A 12,903-nucleotide genomic window follows, 5' to 3' on the forward strand; every position below is an offset into this window, starting at 1 on the left:
ATAACCTTCGTATTATGAAATGTCTGAATGGAACAAAAAAACAAGGTATTTAATTTAACAGCAACGGAAAATTAAATTTTTTGCAAGTATATTCTGATACAGATTTTGCGGGAGATATTCAAATAAGACAAAGTACAACTGGCTACGTCATATTTTATGGTGGAGGTCCAATAAGTTGGTGTTCTAGAAGACATCAAAACACTATCAAGTACTATCAAGAATAGAAGCTGAATATGTAGTAGCAGTAGAATGCGACAAAGGACTATTACATTTAAAATATTTATTGGAAGAATTACAAGGAACAAAAATTAAAATTGTATTAAATATAGATAATTAGAGTACAATACCGCTGATAACAAATGGTATTGTAAACAAAAGATTGAAACATACATGTTAAATACAGATATGTGCATGATTTGGTTAAAAATAAAATCATAGAATTGAAATATTGTCTAACGAATGAAAGGCAGATATACTAACAAAAGTTTCAAATGTTGCAAAATTTAAAAATTGCAGAAAGACAATTAGTGAATTAATATGATGAAATTAAAGGGAAATGTTGAATAATCGATTAAAATCTATAATTGTCATTATGTTAATTCACAGTTTGGACATTGTTTTGTTTTTAGCCTGTCATATCATTAGATTTATATTAAATAGTGTGTTCATGTTGAGTGCGTGCGTTAAGGTCTAACATGGGTAAAAGAATATTGAATCGATTATTCAACACTTTTGCGTATTTTTTAGCTTGTTTATTTCTTTCTTCGCGAGAGCTGTTTTGCCCTTGCCTTCGGTTCTCCGCCCTTTTTACGATTAGAAGAGCTTGCTGGCCGCATGAGAGCGACAATATCGTTTATGCTGTAAATAGTGTTGCTAGATGGGTCGCTTTTTTCGCAAATGCGTATAAAACGTAACCTAACTTAAAGTACTCTAAACTGTAAGGAAAAGGTACTACTAGAGACCTTATTTCAACAATGATAAAAACATCTTGAGTATAAAAAAATATTAATAAATTATAAGATTTACATGCACGTATGCGAATATAATTATAAAAAGATTAAATAATTCATGTGCAAAATGGATTAATGATACAAAGTAAAAGAGAAGAATAATGAAATATAAAATTTGTTAACAATTTGAATAAAATAATTTATTGGGTAGAATCATAAAGAATATCAACATATGTTGCAAGCGTAACGGAAAACTACCAAGAAACCTTAATGGTATTCAAAAATATATTTTTTTTCAAAATAACAAAATTACTATTTCATAAATATTCAAAATAAATAATAAACAACAAATTAAATGATTAAGCTGACAACCGTTAAATAATAAATAAATCAATTAATCCATGCTGTACGTAAATTATGTATCAATAATATAAAAATACCACGAATCTTTTTGGTCACACTAGACTAGAACATAAAATTAAAAAATATAATACATGTACCATATAATATATGTAACAATAAAATAAATGCTTTAAAATGTAATAATAATAGTTAATAATAATAATGATGTAATTAACATGCATAAAGAAAGTCAGTATATAAATGGGAAACAAAATAAAGAACATGCACATAAACAATTTAAAAAAAAACAAAGTTACAAAAGGTTAATACCATCAGATAAATACCGTTAGATGTAAAACGGCAATAATCTGTATATAAATTTTGAGCATTATGTAATTCCAAATGTCTTAAATCTACTTAAAAATTTAAACATTTAATACCTTAAGTTTAAAAACTTGAACGTACAATACAAATTGCGGAAACTGTAGCATGAGATAATCGATTCTTTTTTTTATTTTTCACCCTTGAAACTATTGAAAAATTTATTCAGTTTCGGCATTTGAATGCGGAAACGACAATACTACTTCGACTAATGATTTTAAAGTTAAAAATAATTTATTATTACTAAAATCTTTAAATTATAATATTTTTTCCATATTTCTTCTATTTCTAATTGTAAGGAAGATAATTCTTTTTTTCTACATAGTTAAACATGGATGACGGAATTCTCCATTTAAATGCTAATTTTGTATCAATTTACCCTATGCGCAGCAATATCAGTTAAATCTTTAACTTTACTTCTGTCTTCATCATATAACGCAATTTGAGAATCTAAAAAAGTTAATGATTCGAAAAATTTATCGTTATATGGTGAACGTTTTAACATTTCTTTAATTGCTGTTTTATAAAAATTTAAACATTTAAACCTGAATTTTTGGACGCATTTTGGAGACAGAGTTGCCAAAAAATTTTCACATTCGAGCCCAACATATACAGAGTGTCCGTTTATAAATGTCCAAGCAGATATCTCGTAACTGATTGAAGTTATAAAAGAGTTTAATAAGAGAAATTTACATAGCTCTTAGTCAGCTACAAAATGCATGTAAAAAAATTTTTTTTACTCGTGACCTTTTCAAGTTATGAAAATCAACATAGGTTTTTTAAATGGGTACCTATAACTTTTTTTTACATAGTAGAATATTAACATAGTAGAGGTAATTTGCAATCAAAATTATATTCGGAAAAAAATCGCTATTATGCTTCGAGATAATTTACGAGATAATCGGCATGTTAAGTATTAATAATTTGGATTCAGTATTGTTGAACAATTTGGAATGTCAAATAGGTTGAGATACATTGTTATTTTATGAAACATTTATTACTACATTTATTAATAAATTGCTCGAAATTGTTACCATCGTGATCAATATAGCATTCAATTTTATAATGTTAAGCAGCATTTCTGTTTCAACAGTTTTAGTGATCTTATGTCGTGAATCTTCTTTATTTTCAGGGATAATTACATAAACAATGTCCTTAATATACCTCTAAAGGAAAAAATCGCAAGGTGTCAAGTCCGAAGATTTTGGTGGCCATCATATAGGATCATTAGTACTTATCCAAGTATTAGTACTTATACAACAATTAAGAAATCTATTATTTATAAAGTTAATTACAGCACGTGTATTGTGTGCTGGAGCACCATCTTGTTGAAAAATAATATTTCGAAAAACTGATAATGGGAGATCGCGTAAATAATCTGAAAAAGTTGTTTGCAAAAATTCAAAGTGTCTGTCACAATTTTAAGATGACCATGGAAAAAGGAAGGTCCAATAATTTTTTCGACAATCATCAAATCGTTGTGTATTTTGATAAGTTGAAGGTCAGTGGTCCTGTTCGGCATAACAGATTTCAAAATGTTATATAATCAGATGAATCTTGTTTTTCAAATTTTAATACGTAACCATCCATTTTAATATATAACTATCTCGTAAACGAAGCATAATAGCAATTTTTTTCCAAATATAATTTTAATTGTAAATTACCTCCACTATGTAAATATGCAAAAAAATTATAGCTACTCATTTAAAAAACCTACGTTGATCTTTATAATTCGGAAAGGTTACGAGTAAAAAAAATTTTTTTATATGCCTTTTATAGCCGACTAAGAGCCGTGTAAATTTCTCTTATCAAACTTTCTTGTAACTTCAATCAGAGACTTCTTCATACGAGACATTTGCTTGGATATATATGGACGGACTCCCTGTATATTATTTATTTAGGTGTTTTATGATATTTTTATCGTCTACATTCAAAGTAATAATGTGTGCTAAAGTTTCGAAAATAATACAATTTTGACTTATTTGTTGAATTAACTGCTGATTATTTAAAAATAATTTATAAATCAAAACCATTCGCGATTGGAAAAGAGCGTTAAAGCTATTAAAAAACTTTAAAGAATATAAAAAAACAAATAAAAGATATGCTTTAATTGACCCAATAAGAACTGGATTGTTTTATATACTTTTATTAAACGTATGATATAAAAGTCTGATATAAAACAGGTATAGGTATATGGCAGAAACGTATATAAGTAAAACGGTTTTTATACGTTGGTGCAATATAGGTTTATAATAATCATTCTTATTACGCATATATAATACGGAATTACGTATTTCATACGTTAAAAAATGGTTTATAAAATGCCAGAATTGTATCTGCGTTTATAGCACGTATAGAAATACTATCAAATACTATCATATACTAATTAAATAAACGTTTCTTAAATACGTTTATGATTTGCAAAAGTTGTCCCTTTAAATAACGTATCAAGAATAGGATTTAATATCCAGGTATGATATACTTTTTAAATATGTTAATAAAAGTTTGAGCATAAATTATATTTATATGTTTTTTATCGCAGCAATATTTAAACAAATAATAAACGTATTTTATATCACATTTAGTATAGCTTATTAAAGGTTTATTGAAGACGTATATTATTTTTGAAATAAAAAACATTTATAAAACGTTTAGGAAATATCGAATACGGTTAAAATTCAAGATATTTAATTATTAATAGTTATTTTACACGTAAAAGCATATTACGGTTCTTTAGAAAATCGCGCAATTTGTTTTGGTTTTGAGTTTCAAAGTTTTTTCGCCACGCCAGGCTTCGCGGCTTGCGCGGCTTCCACTAGGTGGTCACGCCGCGGGAGATTTTCTCGTGAGTCGAATGCGGTCACAGGCGTTATATCTAGACGCCAGCGTAACCATTTTTCCAGATCATATTTCTATGAAACTTTTGAAATTTTCTTCTTGCAACTTTAAAACAAATACTCGTTATTGAATGTGACGTGTGTGCGCAACGCTGTTGCCATGTTACATATAAAAATTTACATCTTTTGATGTAAATCAAAATTGTGTTGTTAATTAATCTTGTACTTGAGTTAAATTTTTAATTCTATTAAAGGAAATGAATACAATAAGTATTGTTTTGTAGACTAATTATTTATTGCCTATATATTAATGTATTGTTTTAATAACTCTATATGGGTTCCAATCTTATCTTTAATTGTCGTAATACCGTATTTTTAGTGCAGAAATCCCGATCAATTTGGATTATTTTTTTTTTTAATCGCACATTTTTTACATACATTTATAATTAGGATTTAAAAAACGAACAAATTATTGATTTCAAATGAGACAAGAAGAGCTTCAGGACCGTGCAGGGTATTGTGGATCAACACAAAATAAATACCAATGTGAATAAAGTAAACGTTTCGACTATTTAATAACTAGTCATCTTCAGTACAATGTTTTAATCTATAAAAGTAAAACAATTAAATAGCAAATCATATCATAAACTTAACGCAACTTTAATCAATAAATTAAGATCTTACCAGATATATCTGCGATATCAGCTTATCTAGCTACTGATTAATGTTGCGTAAGGCCCTGCATGGCCTTGAAGCTCTTCTTGTCTCATTTGAATTGTTCTTTAGGAAGCTTGAATCTTGTACATATTTTCTAGTTATTGATTTATCAATACGTATTTTATACGACTATATATAATTCATTATTTATTTGGTTCTCTAATCTAAATATAATTCGTATATGCTTAATGTTTAATAAATGAATAAAAATTAGGATACCAAAACGTTTATGAGACGGTCATGGAAACGGAAATTATATCAGCTTGAAATACGTTTAATATACTGGGTTTACATTATACGATAATACCAAAAATAAACGTACATTATATCTTCTTGTTTTTATTGGGGAATTATCATTTAAACACGTTAAAATTATTTCTGCGGATTGTAATTTATCTTCTGTGACAGCTAAAATAGAATAACTTTTTAGGACTTGCCGATTATAAAGAAGTCTAATAACACATTTATGCAAAACTAACCATCTTGTGTTTGATAATTTTAAAATCTTATTTTTTTCCACTTCAAAAAAGTCTTGAAATTTACATAAAATTGCAGATCTTTTTGCACTATCCGAAATATAAATTTTATTAATAATAATTTTAATTTAATTTTTATATAATTCTGGTAGTTGTTTACAAGCTTTGCTAGCGATAATCGCGAAAGAATGGCAGACGCATTTTTATAAAACTAAATCAGGTTCTTGTGATTTTAAATGTGATAAGAAAGAATTGTGAGATTCAATCGTAACGGATGCGTTGTTGCTTGCCATTCCAATAACATTTGTAATAGGTATATCTTTATTTTCTAACATTTTTTGGAAAATTTTGAAAATTTTTTTGCAGAACAATTTGTGGCATCTAAAAGTAACAAGTCTAATAATTATGTTTTGACTTTCATATCTAAAAGAGAAACATCGTGAAAGAACACACATAACTTTGGTATCTGTGATATCTGTACTTTCATCAACTAAAACTGAAAATTTACTATCGTTTAAAAATCTAATTCATTTTTTCATTTCCCATTTAGCTATGATTTCTTTAACAATTTTGGTACATTTAGATTGGGCCAGTGAAAGATCTTGAGCAATTTTTGAATCTATAAAAATATTTTTTTAGCAAAGATATTAAATGGTCCGCGGTATAAAAAGCAATATTATATTCAGCGTAAAACGCTGATAATTATATTTCTACGCATTTGACTTGATCTTTACGTTTTAAATTACTTTTTTTTTGAGAGGGGAAAATACCGTTGTTGGACAGCCATAACTCGGGGACGGTGCGAAAGTGTGAAACGGTATGACATGTTTTAAATTAATATTACTGCTGTCACTGTTATTGAGCCTTTGACATTTTATCTTTCTATATGTTTAGCCCTCTGTGAATGGCGTATTAAATCTATTATAGCACATCTGATGGTCGTATTACACGAAATGCTTCTTTACTTATTCTAATTACTATTCTAATTACTATTCTAAATACACTCACTCGCCATCTCACGCAATCACACTCACGCGCCACACCTAAAAAGTCCCCGTATTACACAAAATGTAAAAAGCTTTATTTTCAGTTGGATGAGGAGCCAACCATCCTTTAAAATCTTTTTCGTCTAACCGTGCATGTTGAAATTCTTTACTTTTTAACGACTTCTTATGAATCTATGTTTTATAAATAAAAATAAATTTGATATATATATATATATATATATATATATATATATATATATTAAATGAAATATACACAAACATAAAAAAGTAATATAGTAATAATAAATTATTAAAATAATTATTCATGCAAAATCAGCTCCTCATTCATGTAAAATATAAAATCATGCTGCTTAAGTAATAAATTTTACAAGCTTTCTATAATTTATTTTTACTTTTAAAAAATCATGCATAAATTATGCAACTTGTGTATCTCATGCAGTGTACATACCAATATGGTTATTTCCAAAACATACCTTCAGAGGAAAATTTTCCTCGAAAAGAATGTTTTAAAACGTAACTTATCTTTAACCTTTGCAGCAGCAACTTTAGCAGCCCGCTAACATTTCCTGCCTACGTTTATCACTACACGGCACTGTATGAACTGCCTCGACCGTTGCGCATACGCGAAAAAGCGACCCATCTAGCAACACTGCTGTAAGTGGTGTAGTTTCTGTCCGCTATCACGTAATTATTCCATTTGTTGTGTACGTTGATTTCAGATCCGGTGACGCGACGGGTAATTGCGTCTGGCGCCCAACTTATCGTAATTTAGCGAAAATTTGTGTCGGTACAGATTCCGCTCGTGTGCGCGTTTCGTATAACTTTTTTTTCTGTTTGATCACGTATTTCGTCTCCGCTCTCAGGCGAGCCAAGAAAATACGTAATAGTATAATGGGTAATTTTTTTGCATTGCTTTGTGGCCATGACGTAATTTCTTTATTGTTCTGTGTATGTATGGCCGCTGTTACCAGTTGTTACAAGAAGGGGTGGCGTGCCCGTTGTTATTACAACTATTATTGGAGATTAAAGATTTGAAAATATTTTATTGAGGTGCTGGATGATTGAGTGTATATTTTTGAATGCTTTTGGCTGGCGTGTTTTGAGCGTGCGTAGGATTGAAGGTTTGAAAGAAAGTATCTGTATTTGCTGTATGTATTTTAGGTGTATTTATCAGATTATATGAAAGAAGATACATTTAATGTGTACGTTTGTGTGAATTTAATTGTAAATAAATGCGCGTGCGCTTGTGAATTTATATAAATGAGTGTGTTCGTACTAGTGCAAATGATTTATATAATTTCCCGCTGAGTATTTCTTAATATTATAAGTTACAATCATGTTGCTTATAATACGCAGTTTTTCTTTTGCTGTCGAAGATGGCTCCCCCTCTGTTCATATTCTTTCGCAGAATTTATTTTTATATGAAATATTTTTAGAAAGTTTTGCTACGAAAATAAAGCTTGACTTTTGATTTTAACTGAGTTGAGAAGAGAAGACTAGAAGTTTCTTTATTAAATTTCTGAATTTTATCTTAGATTCTTGTATGCGTCTTTCTTGTGAAATTCCTTCGAAACCTTTTCTTGATTTTACTGAGAGAAAAGAAAAGAAATAATTTTTAATTATTGAATAAGATTTTGATGAGTTTGAGGGGAAGGCTATATATGTGGATGCTCAAAGAGTTTTCGTTAAAATTCCAGCCTGCGCTTCTTTCTTGAGTGGTCTAGAAGAGAATTTTAGAAGGAGATTTCAAAGAAATTGGTAGTAAATTTTAATACTTGAAATTTTTGAGAAAAATAGACTTTTAGAATATGACTTTAAACTCAAAGAAAATAATTTAGAAGAGATCAATTTTTAGAAAAATAAATTTGAAAAAATTAAATTATGAGAAAATAATTTTTAGAGAAATTATTTTAGAAAGGTTTTTTTCGGTGGTGATTGACCCCATGATTTTAACTAACAATAAGATTTAGCCCGTCCTTGATCTCACTAATAATCTGCAAGTTGGTGAGTTGCCTATGGTGGACGCTTTATTAGCTTGATCAGCTTGAATGATGACCGATTATTAGTTTGATCAGCTTGAACGATTCTGAAGGAATGAATTTCGCTCTGATTTTGCCCGATATTTATATTGACAGTTTGTAGATGATGTGTACCGAAAGAAGAGATTTCCGATTTCTGTCAGTTTTTCATAATGGATAAGGCCACCTTACCGCGACCGCGCGGAAGTATAAATTTGTATAAATCACAATTTTTAAGTGGTTTTAATTTTGTGTATGTGGCATTATAGCATTTTCCATCCAAAATCGTTACATTTAAAAAAATTTAGAGTTTTAATATTGTTTCTTTGTAAAAACTATTTTTATTTGCTCCGAATCTTTAAATATTTTTAGCGGCTTTAATTTTCGAGCTATCTTAATTCTAGGGGCATAATGCGATTGTGGTATTCCGAATGTTTCTGACGAAAATGTTTTTAATTTAACATTAATTCTATAAGTCGAAAAATTAGTTAATTTTAAAATCTTCAAGGATTTTTAATGGCTCTAATTATAATATTATTGTTACGATCCGCGCAGTTTAGAGCAGCAACCGAGCTGCCGCGTAACACTCGTCTTCACATCCGTGCACTCACGCCCGAATTAAGCAAGGCTTCTTTAATAAACACAGAATTACTTTTATTAAAAGCCACGTTACAATAAGCACGTCCATTTAACAGAACGGCTTGTCACCAAATACAGTTGACAGCTAGTTTACAAATCGTCCCGGAGAACGCTACGCGGCTTCATTCATCCTGCAGCTCGATCTTGCCTCGCAAGGGCGATTCAGTTCGGGGCATAACATTATATTGATTCTGCGAGCATAGTGCGATAGCGGAGTGCATATACCATAAGTTTTCAGGTCGAAACTCATAATTTTATTGTTGCTTCCGTGTGAAAAATATTTTAATTTGTTTTGGAAAAATAGATGGAATCGCCGCGTGCGAGTTTCGAGGCGCTTGCGCTCGGCATGGAGTAGGTGCGCGCGAGTGCTGCGAGACGAAATCTTTAAATATCTTTACCGATTCTAATTTTTTAGTTATCGTTATTCTACGTTGATAGTGCGGTGGTATCGCGTGCCCGCTACGGATCTGTGGCTATTCTTCGCCACACACCCAACGGTCAAACTAAAAAAGTAACAGTCACAGAGAGAAAAGCAAAGAAACATTTCGAGTTAAGAAAATAAACGTATACATACGTCACACAGCGAAACTTAAGGTACAGAAAATAATAAACAAATTTTACGTTGGACATGAACCGCATGGATAGACCGAGGATACATAAGACGCGCGAGAAAGAGGAGGCTATTTCGCCTAGTAACCGTTTAACGATTCAGACGCGTATCTTATCTTGTTAGAGTGTTTAGATTATTTTTACATTGAAACTGGCAATTGCACTTCAACTCGATTTCTACATTTACTTTTTTTATCTCTGACTCCACTCCCGCGATATAAAATACCAAAGATCTTTGATCTAAGATTCGCTCTCTCATTATTATTACAGTATGTTTTAATTTCATTTATCTTGAAATTTTCTGATTTTTAACAGCTACTATTTTTAAGATATTTAGATACGGCGAGCACGGTGTGATAGCGGTGTGCAAACAACATGTTTCTAGGTCGAAACTCATAATTTTATTGTTGCTACCATGTGAAAATTATTTTTCTTTGCGCTTGAAATGTTAAAGGAACAGGCGCGCGAGTGTTGCGAGGCACGGACAAGGTGCGCGCGAGTATCGCGAGACGAATTCTTTAGATTCCGCGTATGATAAATATTTGATTTAATATAATTTATATTTTATAAGTGATTTCAATCTGACGTGCATGACTCGATAGCGGCCAGTACACGCAAATATCATGCGATCTCAAATTTATCAAATTATTATTTTTATTTTTAATCTTAGTGAGAAGTGTTACAGAAAATTGTTGGCCATGAGTAAGCGCAACAGTTTCGAATATATAAATTCTGATTTAGAAAATATTGATTATGTTAAATTCGTTTTTAGATTTTAATTTCTTGTTATAATTTATCTCAACTCTGTTTTTTAAAAAATTAAAATTTATTTTAACAAATGGTGCGGAAAAAAAGGAATTTTTTAGGCGCCAGATGTAACAGCGTAAACATCTTTTTTGCAACATGATTAAAATAGGTTAATTGTCTTTCATTAATTTTTCCTATAAAATCAATTTATAAGTAATTTTTGTCTAATACATTTTTAAAAACTTATGTATAACAATTATTTATAAAATTGATTTTGCTATGGCTCTTTATATTTCTATATTTCTATATTTCTAATGTCGAAATAGAAAGGCCTCACAGTGAACTATGGATTCAGACTGTTCTCGCGTTGCATCAACGAATAAAACTATGCTGATTTTTACATAAAATCAGGGTAAAAATCAGCATAGTTATGCGCTCATGTAGAAATTTGTGTTTAACTCTAGTACACTGAAAAAAAAATTTTTTTACTTTTAATAAATGTATTTATTAAATTTAAGTTTACTTAATTAAAGAAAACAACTTTTTAACTATTCAAATAAGGCAAGATGAGCTTAAGAGCCGTGCTGGGTGTTGTGCGCCAAAAACAAAAACTAGTACCAAATTAAATAAGTAAACGTTTCGACTTTTAATCAACGGTCTTTCTTAGTACAAACTTAGAATCTATAACAACATTTAAAATTACAAATCTCATCACAAATTTGACGAATCGAATTAACTGACAAATTAAAATCTTACCAAATATGAAACTGCGACATCAGCTTACAAAAACATAGCAACAAGATATGTCGGAATTGCCTCAATTTAAGAGATAATCGTGAGGATCGTGTAAAGATATCATTTTTGGAACGTGAATCTGGTAAAATAGCACAAATTGCAACATAAAAACAATATGTAAAAACTTAATGAAACAACTACCACAAAAATTAAACTAACAGTACCTATTAAAAGTCAAAATATAAAACTAAAAAACGAGAAAAAAGTAATAGAAATAATAAATTGAAAGTTGTATAAGTCAAAATAGTAAAAAATGTAAAAAGAAAATGAATAACATAAAGAGTCATAGAAGTAAAAATAATAACTAAGGATAAAAAGTGCTAAATATAATAAAATGAACTCTGTACAAGACAAAATAGTAAAATTGTAGAAAATAAATAGCAAAAAGAAATTGTAAAAATATTAATATGGATTATATCTGTGAGTTTCGAAAACTATATCTTAGACGATACCAGTATAGATGTCAAAACACAAATAAGGAACGAACGAAAGAGAAATATCAGAATAGAAGGATAGGAGTGGAAAGAAGGAAGGGAAATACGTTCGAGAATTGGAAGGTACGCGTCAGGAAGAAGTTCGGTATTACTTTGTTGAGTCTTTTTTGTTGTTTTTTGATATGTAACATCTCAGATATGGATCTTTTTACAAAAAAATGGTTTTTATATAAAATTTCTACGTTCTCCCAATCAAAATCTTGATTATTTGCAATACGGTGTTTCGAAATAATCAAAGGAGAGCTGGCTTTTTTGAAAAGTCTCTGCTTTGTGTTCAGAGACTTTTGTTTTTAATTGACGTTTTGTTTGTCCCACATAAGAAGAGTAGCAATTTCTACATGAGCGCATAACAGCATAGTTATTAACAGCTAGCTCTTCTTCGGTTATTTCGAAACACCGTATTGCGAATAATCAAGATTTCGATTGGGAGAACGTAGAAATTTCTACAATTGATTTTATAAACTACATTGTTACAAAATAATCGATCAATATGATCTTTTCCCGTAGTTATAAACTTGTTAAGTTTATATGGGATTATAAAGGCTGCATTACAGTTATACTTATTAGGGAACAACAAAAATTTCTCAGATTCCGAATTGATGTGAGGAATCGTGAAGTCGCATCCTTATTCGCTCCGTTGGTGACATTTTTATAAAAAAAGTTACTTTAATCTAAAATGAATCATGGAAAACATAAAGTTTAAAAGATAATTATTGTTTTGCCTTATTTGAATTGTTATTCATAGGAGTCTCGAACTTTGCATTTATTGTTAATTTTTTAATTATAAAACTTTTTAATTATAGTAAACCGTTTCATTAAAATAAAAAAATTATTTTTTGTTGAAAAATTTATTTAAATTTAAGCCAGATTTACTAAATTACGATAAAATAT

The 12,903-nt window shown here is 29.5% G+C and overlaps 1 protein-coding gene and 1 long non-coding RNA gene across 9 annotated transcripts in view; one reads left to right on the forward strand and one right to left on the reverse strand.

Annotated features, from left to right (window-relative positions):
- LOC105203707 (ATP-binding cassette sub-family G member 1) overlaps positions 1–12,903 on the reverse strand; it is a 69,058-nt gene that overhangs the window by 52,674 nt on the left and 3,481 nt on the right. Inside the window, exon 1 of one of the 8 annotated variants that reach the window (XM_039446918.1) lies at positions 7,240–7,325. The exons of 4 other annotated variants lie outside the window; for them this stretch is intronic. The gene's annotated coding sequence lies outside the window, so the exon portion shown is untranslated. Of the gene's footprint in view, positions 1–7,158; positions 7,326–12,903 lie in introns of those variants that run through there. 3 more of the 8 variants (XM_039446919.1, XM_039446915.1, XM_039446912.1) reach the window with 3 other exon arrangements.
- On the forward strand, positions 6,149–8,183 carry LOC120357157. Its single transcript, XR_005574348.1, has 2 exons — positions 6,149–6,520; positions 7,248–8,183. It is a non-coding gene; the product is annotated as an uncharacterized LOC120357157 (long non-coding RNA).

This window comes from Solenopsis invicta, chromosome 3, assembly GCF_016802725.1.
Source record: "Solenopsis invicta isolate M01_SB chromosome 3, UNIL_Sinv_3.0, whole genome shotgun sequence".
Classification (NCBI taxonomy): domain Eukaryota; kingdom Metazoa; phylum Arthropoda; class Insecta; order Hymenoptera; family Formicidae; genus Solenopsis; species Solenopsis invicta.